Genomic DNA, 11,248 nt, shown 5'->3' with positions numbered 1-11,248 from the left:
CTGTGTCCCTGGGGTCAGCCCCTCTAAGTCAGCCCCCAGTGAAGATGGGGGAGCCAACCAGGGTGTGTGTTTGAAGTTCCTGGAGCTAAATGAGCAAAGGAGAACATCACCTACTAGCAAGTCTCAGCTTTACCTTCAAAATATACTGAGAATCCAACCACATCTCCCCACCTCCAACACTACTACCCTGTCCAAGCCACCGTCATGTCTCCCCTGAATCATTTCAATGGCTTACTAATCTCTTGAAATAATCTCTGTTTCCACTCTTCCTTTCTTTCCCAAAGTCTGTTCTCCACACAGCAGCAACAGGGGTCTTTTAAAAAGGCAATCAAGCCACATTACTCTGCTGCTCAAAATTCACCCAGTACATTCCCATAACTCCTAGAAGAAAAAAATCAAACTCTGCAATGGCCTATAAGATCTGGCACCTGGTCCCAGCCCACCTCCCTGACCATATCTCATGCCATTCTCCCCCTGCTCACTCCCTGCCAGCCACAGGTAGCTTCATCTGTCATGCAAGTCTGTTCCTTCTGCCTGCCGGTCTTTGCAGTAGCTTTTCTCTCTGCAAGGAAAGCTTTCCCCCCAGATCTTCATGTGACTGGATCCTTGATGCCTCCGTGTTATCTCAGTTACCCACACAAGGAAACTTTCCTTTTTTATCCAGTCCTAAGTTTCTCCATAGCATTTCTGTTTCATTCTCTTCCTGGTAGTTATCACTACTAGTAACTGCCTCATTTATTTATTTGTTTATCGTTTATTGCCTGCCTTCCCCCGCCACCCCCCTCCCCGCCACGCACACCGGAATGTACCGTTCACGGAGCAGGTATTTTATCTGTCTTCTTCACCGCTGCCCCCTGGAGCACCTCAATAAATATTTCTTCAATGAGAGCACCGAAGGGGCGGGGCTGAGAAATAGGCTGCGCTTCTCCTGAAGGCCACACCGGGGCGCTGCTCCCCGCGGACCGGGTCGCTTCCTCGGCTCCGGGAGCGCGGAGCGGCGGGGTCGCTCTCTCCCGCGGATCCGCCAAGGCCGGGAAACGGCAGAAGGTCAGGGAGGGGTTCTTGATCCTCCACTTGCCCTGGCCGACTTTGGACGGGCCTGGCGGGTTGGGATGTCGGGGAGAGCAACAGGGATCGGAGGAGAGGCCAATCAGGCTCACTGGAATGCGGGTCATCCCACTTGGTACCTGGGACCCTTGTGCTCCCGGAGAAACGGGGCTCAGGCTGGCCCTACCTACCAACCCCAGATCTGGACTTGGAGTGATTTGCTGCAAGTCCTAGGAGGTCCCAGGGCAGAAATTAAAGGAGCGAATTACCTGGGAGCCAGGTGCTGAGTCCGACAGGGGGAGTTGGTTTCACTCTCAGGAGGAATAGAAACTGGCCTAGGGCCTGAGAGGGCCTGGAATCCCTGTGACCACCCCCTTCAAGAATGTGCTCCAACTTCAGGGGCAAGTGACTCAAGGGAGCCTGATGGGGACAGCAGCACGGCCTTGGCATGAATGCCCCCTCACACACACACACCCTCCCTCCCCATCCCCACTCCTACCAAAGTTCAGCGGGTGGGTCTGCCCTTGCCCTCTCCGTGGCCCCGCCTACCCTGGCTCCCGGGCTGCCTGCAGGAGAGGGCCATCATGCCCACATTCTCCCCAGGCCTCATTCCACCTCTCTGCCCTGGGGCCCTGAGGGATGTGAGTGGGCACCCACGGTCCAGCCTGTGGGCAGCAGAGTCTTCCCAGCAGGGCCTGATGAATGTGTGCTGTATGGGTCAGAAGCCCCAGCAAGGGCCCTGGAGATTATTACCCTGGCAGGGGGCTTGGAAGGATGAGCTCCCATCCTGGTTCAGGCATGCACTTACTGCAAATCTCTGAGCGGAGCCCTTCCTCTGAGCCTGTTCTCTTACCTGTCACCTGAGACAGTTGTGGTAGATGATTTCCAAGGTCCAAAGACTACCTTTATGCAATACACTAAGCTAGACTCTGAGGGGGAAGGGAGCGGTGTCACAGACAGACTTCTTGGGTGCAAATCCATGACTGGTCACTTTTTAGCAAGTGGAGAAGAGATTTATCTTCGTAGAACCTACGTTTTCTTACCAGCAAAAGGGGATTAATAAAAGTACCCATTTCATAGGCTTTATTAAATGATAGTGCATGTAACGTAGGCCTTGTACATAGTAAACACAATAAAGAGACACTGTTTTTATTATACGACTATGAAAATAGTCACTCCCAGAGTAGGGAAGAAAGAAAATACCATATACTGAAATGTCAACTGTATCCAACCACTGTGCTAGGCACATTATCTCATTTAAGCCTTACAAGCTTTCTAAACATTTTACATTTTTGGAAACTTTAAATTTAATTTTTAAGCTATTTATGTGAGTATAATTGTAGACAAAGACATACAGAAGTTGCAAAATATGTGGAGCATTCCTGGGCTGGTACTTTCCATCCAGCTGCTCCCAAGGGTAACATCTTACATAACAATAATACAATATTAAAGCCGGGAAAATGACATAGGTATGGTATCAACTAGAATACAGGCCTTTCAGATTTCACTTGTTTCTATATGCACTCATTTGTCTGTGTGTGTGTGTGTGTGTGTGTGTGTGTGTAGAGTTTCATGGAACTTTACCACACATACAGACTCACTTCCAACAAGCTGGGCAAATTGCTCAGGCCCTTTAAGGCTTGGTTTTCTCACTGACAAAATGGGGGATGAAAATACTCTCTTCTTCAGAGGGCTGTTGTGAGAATTAAATGAGATAATGTATTTAAAATGCTGAGAGCAATGCCTAAAATGTAGTGAGCACTCAATATATGTATTTTATTTTAGAAAAAGCATGTTTTGAAATGTATTTTATTTTAGAAAAAGCATGTTTTGAAAAGTGATTTAAAATACATAAATAATTTGTATTTGTTATAGATAAAACAGAAAATGCCCATAAGAGTAAAAATGAAATAAAGTACATTTTCATAATACTCTTACAACAAAATAACCACTGTTAGTAATTTTACTCACACCACAAATTTGAGGCACATTTCATGATTCCCCCTTTATTTAAGTGTATTTTTTTTTATTGAAGTGTAGTCGATACACAGTAGAATATTGGTTTCAAGTCTACAACGCAGCGGTTCAACAGTTACGCACGTTATTAAATCCTCACCTGAACTACTGTTTTACTATCTGTTAACATAGGGACATATAACAGAACCACTGACTATATTCTCCATGTTGCACTGCCATCCCCATGACCCACTTATATCATGATTAAGATTTTTACATGATTCGCACTGGACTGTAAGGACATGGAGATTCATAAAGGTTAAGCAGTTGTGCCATAGTCACTAAGCATATGAGTGGGGAGCTGAGATTTAATGCACACTCTTGACTCCAGGCTCTCCCCGCTGGGGTGGCTGGGAAGGTGCCTGAATAACACCAGTTCAGGGCTGACTGGGATGAGCTGCTGTGTGGGCTTCCAAGCACTGCCTTAGCAACTCGCAGGCTATCTCAGTGAGTCTTCACCACAGCCCTTCAAGGGAAGTTTCATTCCCGTTTCTGAATGACAAAACTGAGGCTCTGAGGGGCATCTTGGCCAATGTCATCGCTAGGGGCTGGTGGACCCAGGGTTCAGAAAGAGGTCAGTCGTATCCTCAGCCTGAGCTTCAAAGCTTCTGATCTGAGGGATTCAGCCATGATGCTAGGGGAGTGTGTGTGGAGGGAGAGTCTGTCTTTGGAGCTTTGAGTTTCCCTGATCCCAGGGCCGGTGTGCCCTTCCCTAACCCCCACTTTGATCCAGACTACCAAGGTCCAGCCAAGACTTGGCATGAGCCCCCACAGCTGCAGCCCACTTCTACTACTCACAAGGCCCACACCCCAGCAGGAGTAAGGGCTGAGGGCCTTTGAAGGCGGAGTGCAGAGGTATCCGGGAGACGGGGTCTGCAGTGCACAACCAGCTCAGCCTGCAGGAATTGCTCTGCCTCAGGCTTCCCAGTCCCCCTGGCCTGGACTTCCACACTCCAGAAGTCTTGGGAAGGCAACTGCACGTTCATCATTTTTGAGTTTCGCATTAATTATGCTCCCCTTACAGAAAAGATTTAAAAACAATGAAAGACGTGGATACAAGTAAATACTGACAGAACGATAGAGAGCCCTGTAAGGAGACCAAACTGAGAGGGAAGAAGTAATGATCCTCAAAGTGCCAGGCGAGGGGCGATCCTTGCAACTGAGCAGCAAAACTTATCTGTGAGCTTCCTGGCACTGGAGGCAAAAAAGGAAATATATGAATCCCACACCTGTCATTATCTAATAAAAGGGGGTAACTGCTGGATAGTCATGAGAACACAACTTGCTAACAACACTGAACTACAAGAGGAATATATTACACCTTATTCAGACACTGGCCAGGGACCTTACATGTAACAATATCTAGAACAATAAACTTTTATAAAGAATGTAGAAAGGTTTTTCATGTGAGGATCTCTTGTGTTAGTGGTTCTAAACCCTTGAAATTAATACTTTCCTTTTTATAACAAGTATACAGTTAACACCCCTTTACTATTGCCCATTTACTAACATCCCTTACCATTCTGAAATGAAATTCACAGATAATATTCGATCTGTGCATTGACTTTCTTTTGGTAGAAATCTGTCCATGTTAACATTTTGATATATTTTTTCAGTTTTGCTCTGTACATAGGTTCAAAAACATTTTTAAGTAATTATAGAGATGCAATTCTTTATGCTTTATTTTTACTTTTTTATTAAGGCGTAATTGATGTATAACATTATATTAGTTCCAGGTGTACAACATAATGATTCGACATTTGTGAAATGATCACCACAGCTGCACACTTATTTTTTAAAGAAAGTCATATCCTAATTAATATAAAAAAGAAATATTAAAAATAAAATTATTTGAATATGCAAATGCTTGGTCACAACTGCTCTAGAAATCTCAGTGAAGTAGCCCATTGCTTGCCCAGCACCTAGATAGACTTACCTTGAACATGACAGCTACAAATACTGACAGATACAGTGGTGTTGTTTGGTAACTCAGATATAACCAAAATGAGGAATTTATGCTTAATTAATTCCTGGAAAATTCAGTGGAAAAACTTTTTATATGTTTGTGTTAATTAGAGATGATCCTAGGCTCAAATAATTATAATCAAGTTTTCCACTCATATATATATATATATATATATATATATATATATCTGCTGTGATAAAGCAGTGTGGAAGGGGCAATTCTTAATTGTGCAAGCCTGATGGCTTTTCCCCCAAATACCTGAGGACTCCCCTATTAGGGACAACCAAAAGCCTCCCCCCAAATTCCTAGAATGTCCCCTTGAGGGCAGTGTCTCTTTGTGAACCACTGTCTTAGATCAACTTCCAGTTATAAGAAAGAGCAAATGGGCAATGTTAAATTGTTAAATTGAAACTCTGTGACTGCATTTCTAAGAGGAACTGAACTTATGCATTCCTAGTACAGGATGTGATGTGACCTCATTCCGAGGTTGAGCCCTGGAGAAGTTAATAACAGCAGTGACCTATGTTTGTACAGCTTTCCATTTTGCCAAGCACTTTCAGAGATGTGATTTCCTTCAATTGTCACAAAAGCCCCCTAAAGCAGATTCTTATTCTCCCCATTTAGAGATGGAGAAACTGAGGCATATAGATAAGGTTATCATGCTTTGTAGATCACTTGTCCCCTGTCTGCTAACAGAGAGCTATCTGTGCTAGGAGATGCTTGAAGGGATAAGGGACTGGAGATGTTAATTCCTCAAAGTCACAGAAATGGGCCCAGAAATGGGGGAGGATGGCTTGGAATCTAGGCCTGAGTCAAGCACATTATAAATATCCCTTCTTCAACATCTTCTGAGGATGACAGGGATTCCTGACCCTCCCCACCCCTCCAGTCCCTTCCCCACCTCTTCCATTCAGGCACTACCTCCAGGAGCCCCCAGTCAGCACAATAGATGCAAGGGGACGCCAAAAGGCAGGCCTGAGTGCAAATCCAACTCTACCCTCCAAAACTCCCTTATCAACCTGGCTCAGATGTGGGGATAGAGAGTAGAGAGTGAGGCTAAGAGAAGCCAGCCTGGGGCAAGGACCACCGTGCCCTTACCCTGAGCTCCCAAGCTCGGGTAACTCTACTGCTAGCAGTACACCCATGACGGGGCCCGCCTCCTTCTGCCCTCTCCCCAGCCAGGGGGCTTTCATCTGCTTAGCATTCACTTCTCCTAGTCAGAGCAGAAGGAGGAGGCAGCTGTGTCCCCTCCCCCAGGGAGCCCACGCTTCTCTCTGAGCGCTGAGCCAGGGTTGCTTTCCTGTATGGAGGCCTTGGAGATCCACCATCTCATCAATAAGCATGGCCATCTCCCGTCAGGGAGGGACCACTTCAGCTCTGAGGACAGCTAGCCCATGGCCAAGCAGCACCCTGTCTAAGTTCACAACTGAAGGAAGGAAAGGAAGAATTTATTCTGAATAGCAGCTGTCACTGGTTAAGCACCTACTATGTGCCAGGCATCATATTCTGCGTCATACTCACGATCTGATTTAATCATCACAAAAGCCCTAATAATAGCTACGATTATTATCCCCATTTTATGAGGCAACTGTAGGTCAGAGAAGTTGCATACCATGTCCAAAGTTAGAAAGCTGACAAGAAATAGCAGAACCAGAGATCGAGCTCGTGGCTGTCTGGCTTCCCAGAGTGCACCTATTTCACTAGCTGCCCTGCTGCCCTGACCTCCTGGTCCTCCTTCCAGCCTGTGAGAGATTCTTACCCTCTCCCCTCTCCCAGCCCAGGACAGTGGGAGCATTGAGCCCCTGTTGAGCTGATGGCAGTACTGTCCCTAGAAGCAGAGAGGGGGGCTATTGTCTCATCCTTCTGTTCAGGGTAGTATACAGTTTAGGAGCACAGACCGGGAAAAAGAGAGGAATTCAAATTGAGGCTGAGAGTCTCACTAGCTGAATGGACTCGGGCTGTTACTCACCCTTTTAGCTTCAACCCCTTAAAATGGGGAGGAGTCTCTAGTCTTAGGCAGTTACGAGGATCAGGCAAGATGATGCATGTGAAGTGCTGAGCACAGGAAGTGTCATTAATTAAAGCTCCTCTGCCTCAGAGGTTCACATTTTGTTCAGATGTTTGACATGTTATCCTAGTTAATTATGCAGACCAGTGCTTCTGAACCTGACTGATGTCAGAATTACCTGCCAAGAGTATAAATACTTGGGCCCCACCCAGGAGGTTTTGAATTAGGAGGACTTGGGTGGGACTTGGACCTTTTATCTTTAATACATTTCCAGCAATCCTGATGCACAGCCAGGTTTGGGAGTACCAATCTACTAGCATAGACACCTCAGCCCCACTGGGGAAGGGACTCAGGTCAGTCCCCTCCCCAAGTCCCCTTCTCCCCTTGGTCACTACCAGCACCCTTTCCCCCTCACCTCCCCACCATTGGCTTATGAGTGCTCTCCCCGCCTGAGGTCTGTATGCCTAGCAGTGAGTCAGTGGCACTCCGTGTCCCATGGACCCTGTCTTTCTAGAGGCCTGGGAAGCCAGCACAGGGCTGGGAAGAAGGATGTCAGGGTTTCTGCTCTGAATTTGGCCCCTTGTGACTCACTGGTGGCCCAGGGCCAGTAGGTCTCCAAGCCTCAGTTTGCTCATGGTCAATGGGCAGTCAGGGAAAGCGAGTGGCCTGTTTGGACTCTGCCTCCTAAGGAGTGTGCCCTTGGCACTCCACAGCAGAGAGCAGGTAGGGAGGTCTGAGTACAAGAGGGGGCAGATGTGAAGAAATCCTGCGTGACTTTTTTCTCCTATACACATCAGTAATAGTATACACTGAAGCATAACTCCTTTCGGTTTCCCGGACTTGATTCCAATGTGTGTGTGTGTGTGTGTGGGGGGGTGTCTTTCCACACACACACCACCAAACAATTCTTGAACACTAGCAGGATGTCCAAGAACTCAACCCAATTCTGATGCTATCTGCCTGGAGACGGCACCAGATTCCCCAGGTTAAGGGCTCCATCCCACAAGACTGCCCCCCATCCCCCCATTCCAGTAGCCAGTGGCAAGGCCCAGGCAGTTTCTTGTGATTCTGACCTACTGGTTACAGACTGGAAGTTCCTATGACCTCCCCCTCAGGCTCAATTAATTTGCTGGAGTAGCTCACAGAACTCAGGAAAACACTTCAAGAAAATACTTACATTTACCAGTTTAATAAATGATGCCATAAAGGATACAAATTTAACAGCCAGATGACGAGGTACATAGAGCAAAGTCCCAAATAAAGGAGCTCCTATCCTGTGGAGCTTGGGGCCTGGCTTGGTGGCCCGTGGACACGTTCTGGCTTCCCAAGGGTGGTAGCTCTCTCCAGCAGAGAAGCAGGATGGGAGACAGCAGACGCTCTTCTCCTGGGTTTTTGTGAGGGCTTCATTGAGTAGCCATGATTGACTGTGCCATTGGCCACTGGCTGATTCAGCCTCCAGCCCCTGCCCTTGGGTCCAAAATTCTCTCATTAACATGACAAGACACTCATTTCACCTTTAAGGCGCTGAAGTGTTTTCAGGAACTGTGGATAAGGATCAAATATAACTGGGGAATGACCAAATATGTATTTCTTCTAACTCAGTATATCACAGTTGTGCTTTCCCGTGGACATCTCATTTGATGCTCACCGTGATAGGGAGTAAAATCCAGCTTCTGCCTCATCCTGTAAGCCCTCTGTTATTTTGTCCCTTTAGCCTTTGCTTCAAGGTTATCTCACATTCCTCCTCCCTTTCTGGCTTTCTTGCTGTTCCCTGAATGCTCCAAGCTTAGCATTTTTGCACTGTTTGCATGGCTTGGAATGCTTTTGCAAGGAGAATCGCAAGTCTGGTTCCTTCTTCTTTTTCAGGTCTCAGCTTACCTGTCACCTGTTCAGAGAAGACTTTGCTAATCAGTCAATGAATCTAGAGTATCATGTCAAGCGCTGGGACACATCATTTTATAGTATATCATTGTATTTTAACTTTCATATTAGCACTTGTTATCATAGGATCTATTTTTCCTTCCTTATTTACTTAACGTGTTGCCCATCTCTCCTACTGTAGAAGGAAAGCTCCACGAAAGCACGTCCTTGGCTATCTTGTTTATTGCTGTCTCTCTAGTGCCTGAAAAGCACTCAGTGAGTGTTTGTGGAATAAATGAGTTGATGAGGCTGCCCCAGCATGAATTGTGATTCTTTTCTTTGGTCAGAGGACACTTAAGGTTCTGAGAGGGTAAGTGACTGACCCAAAACCATTCCAGGCTTTTTGCCTTCTTTTTCCAGGCCCTTCCCATAAAACCTGGCTGACACACAAACCTGGCTGGGGTGAGGCTTCCAGGTGTGATGAAAGCCTGGAGTTGCCCCATGAATGGGGCTAAGGCGGATGTGGGGGTGAGAAGGCAGAAGGACAGAGCATGCAAAGGGAGAGGCAGGCTGGGACAGGAGAGCAGGGTGTGAACCTGGCATGGGTCGGGGGAAAAGGGGTGACTTGGCTGTGTGTCAGGAAGTCTTTCCCTCCACCTTCCCCTAGGGAAAGCCTTGACCCCAAGGTGGCTTTGTTTTGGGGAAAGAGGTGGACAGGCAGCTGCTGAGGGAGAACAAAGGTGCTGCCTGGGTGATGACCCTCTGCTGAGGTCCTGGGCCTGATACTAATCACCCAAAGGAATAATCCCAGGGTGGCACTTGGCCAAATAGGTGACAGGTGAGCTTCCACCTGAAACCAGCCCAACCACCACATGGAGCCTCAGACCTATGGGGCAGGGGAAAAGAGGCCTTTAAGGAAATGGAGTGGTCAAGGTAAAATGTGATAGTAATGGTAATAGGTCACATTTATAGAGAGCTTATAATATGCCTGGTACTGCGCTGAAAACCTGGCGCTTTTCACGTGTTCCCTTGCTCTAGCTTCCAAAAGCTCTCTACCAAGGAGGTATTATTATTATTGTTATTCCCATTTGAGAGATGTGAAAACTGAGGCTCAGTGAGATCAAATATCTTGTCCAAGATCACACAGGAAATAGCAAAGTCAGGAATTTAACTTAGATCTGTAGTGATTCCAGTGTACTGTGGTTACCTAGGCCTTGGGAGGGTTGCTAGGAGGAAGTTTAAGAGGGCAAAGCCCCACTGACCCCTGCAAAAGGGGGCTGGGGAGGGACAGTGGGATAGACTGTATATAAATAGCAGGCCTGTTTTTATCACCGCACATGGGGCTGAATCAGGCAAGCGGCTCTATCTGGCACAATTTGAGGGCTCTGAATGCCAACCCAACCCTGTGCCAGACAACTCCATCCCCAGCACGTCTCTGCAAGCTGCGATACCTACTGAGAGAGTCATTTCTTTGGGTAATGGCATTGACTCCAGAAGACCCCTGTAAAAATGCACAAACCTCCTGGCACCTGTTGAACATGGCAGCCTAGGCCAGCCAGCTAGGTCCTGGGTCCCAGGGCTCGGTTTTTATGTTGGAGAAGAAGATGGTGTTCAAAAGGCAAGGAAAAGTATGACGCTTGTTTGACAACCTGTATTTCTATAGTCCCAGAAGCCTGGGAGTTAGAAGCTTTAGTTCAAAAATCCTAATGGAGACTTATGTCCCCTAGGGGAAGGGTGGGAGAATCCACTCCAGCGGCTGGAAGAAAACTACTTTATTTTGCTGTTGCTGGATTGATATCAAGTCCTTGCAACTGCAACTGTAGTTACCTCGGGCTCATGAGACCTGCTGGCAGTCCTGTATCTATCTTTTAAGTGATAAATGAATTGATTATCATTTCCTATTTGCCGTGTTGGGAGGCAGAGAAGCGGGCTTCTGAAATTCACGTGATGAGGGTGGAGATCCCTGGTTTGGATCAAGCAAGGATGGCCGGAGGGACCAGGCCTGGAAGAGGGGAAGGAACGGGCGGGGAGTCCGAGGGCAGAACAGCCCAGCACTCACCAGGCTGCAGCGCGACTGGCATTTAGGGAAAGGTGGGAACTGGCCTCCACCACCTGCCGGTCGGCAGCCCTATCCGAAGTCAGGCCGCGGCTGCCCGGGCCTGGTCCCGAAATACACGAACGCCGCCCCCCGCTCCCGCCCCCCACCCCGCAGCGCCCGGCCTGTCGGGGGCTGCGCAGCGGGCGCCGGGCGCCGGGCGGGAGTCCCGGCCCCGGAGGGGGAGGGCGCGGCGCGCGGCGGGGCGGAGCTTCGGCGCCTCCCGGAGCCTTATTCCCGGCCGCGCGCCGCCGAG

Source organism: Manis pentadactyla, chromosome 13 (assembly GCF_030020395.1).
Source record: "Manis pentadactyla isolate mManPen7 chromosome 13, mManPen7.hap1, whole genome shotgun sequence".
Lineage (NCBI taxonomy): Eukaryota > Metazoa > Chordata > Mammalia > Pholidota > Manidae > Manis > Manis pentadactyla.
The sequence above is the reverse complement of the archived record's forward strand: the minus strand, read 5'-3'. Positions refer to the sequence as shown.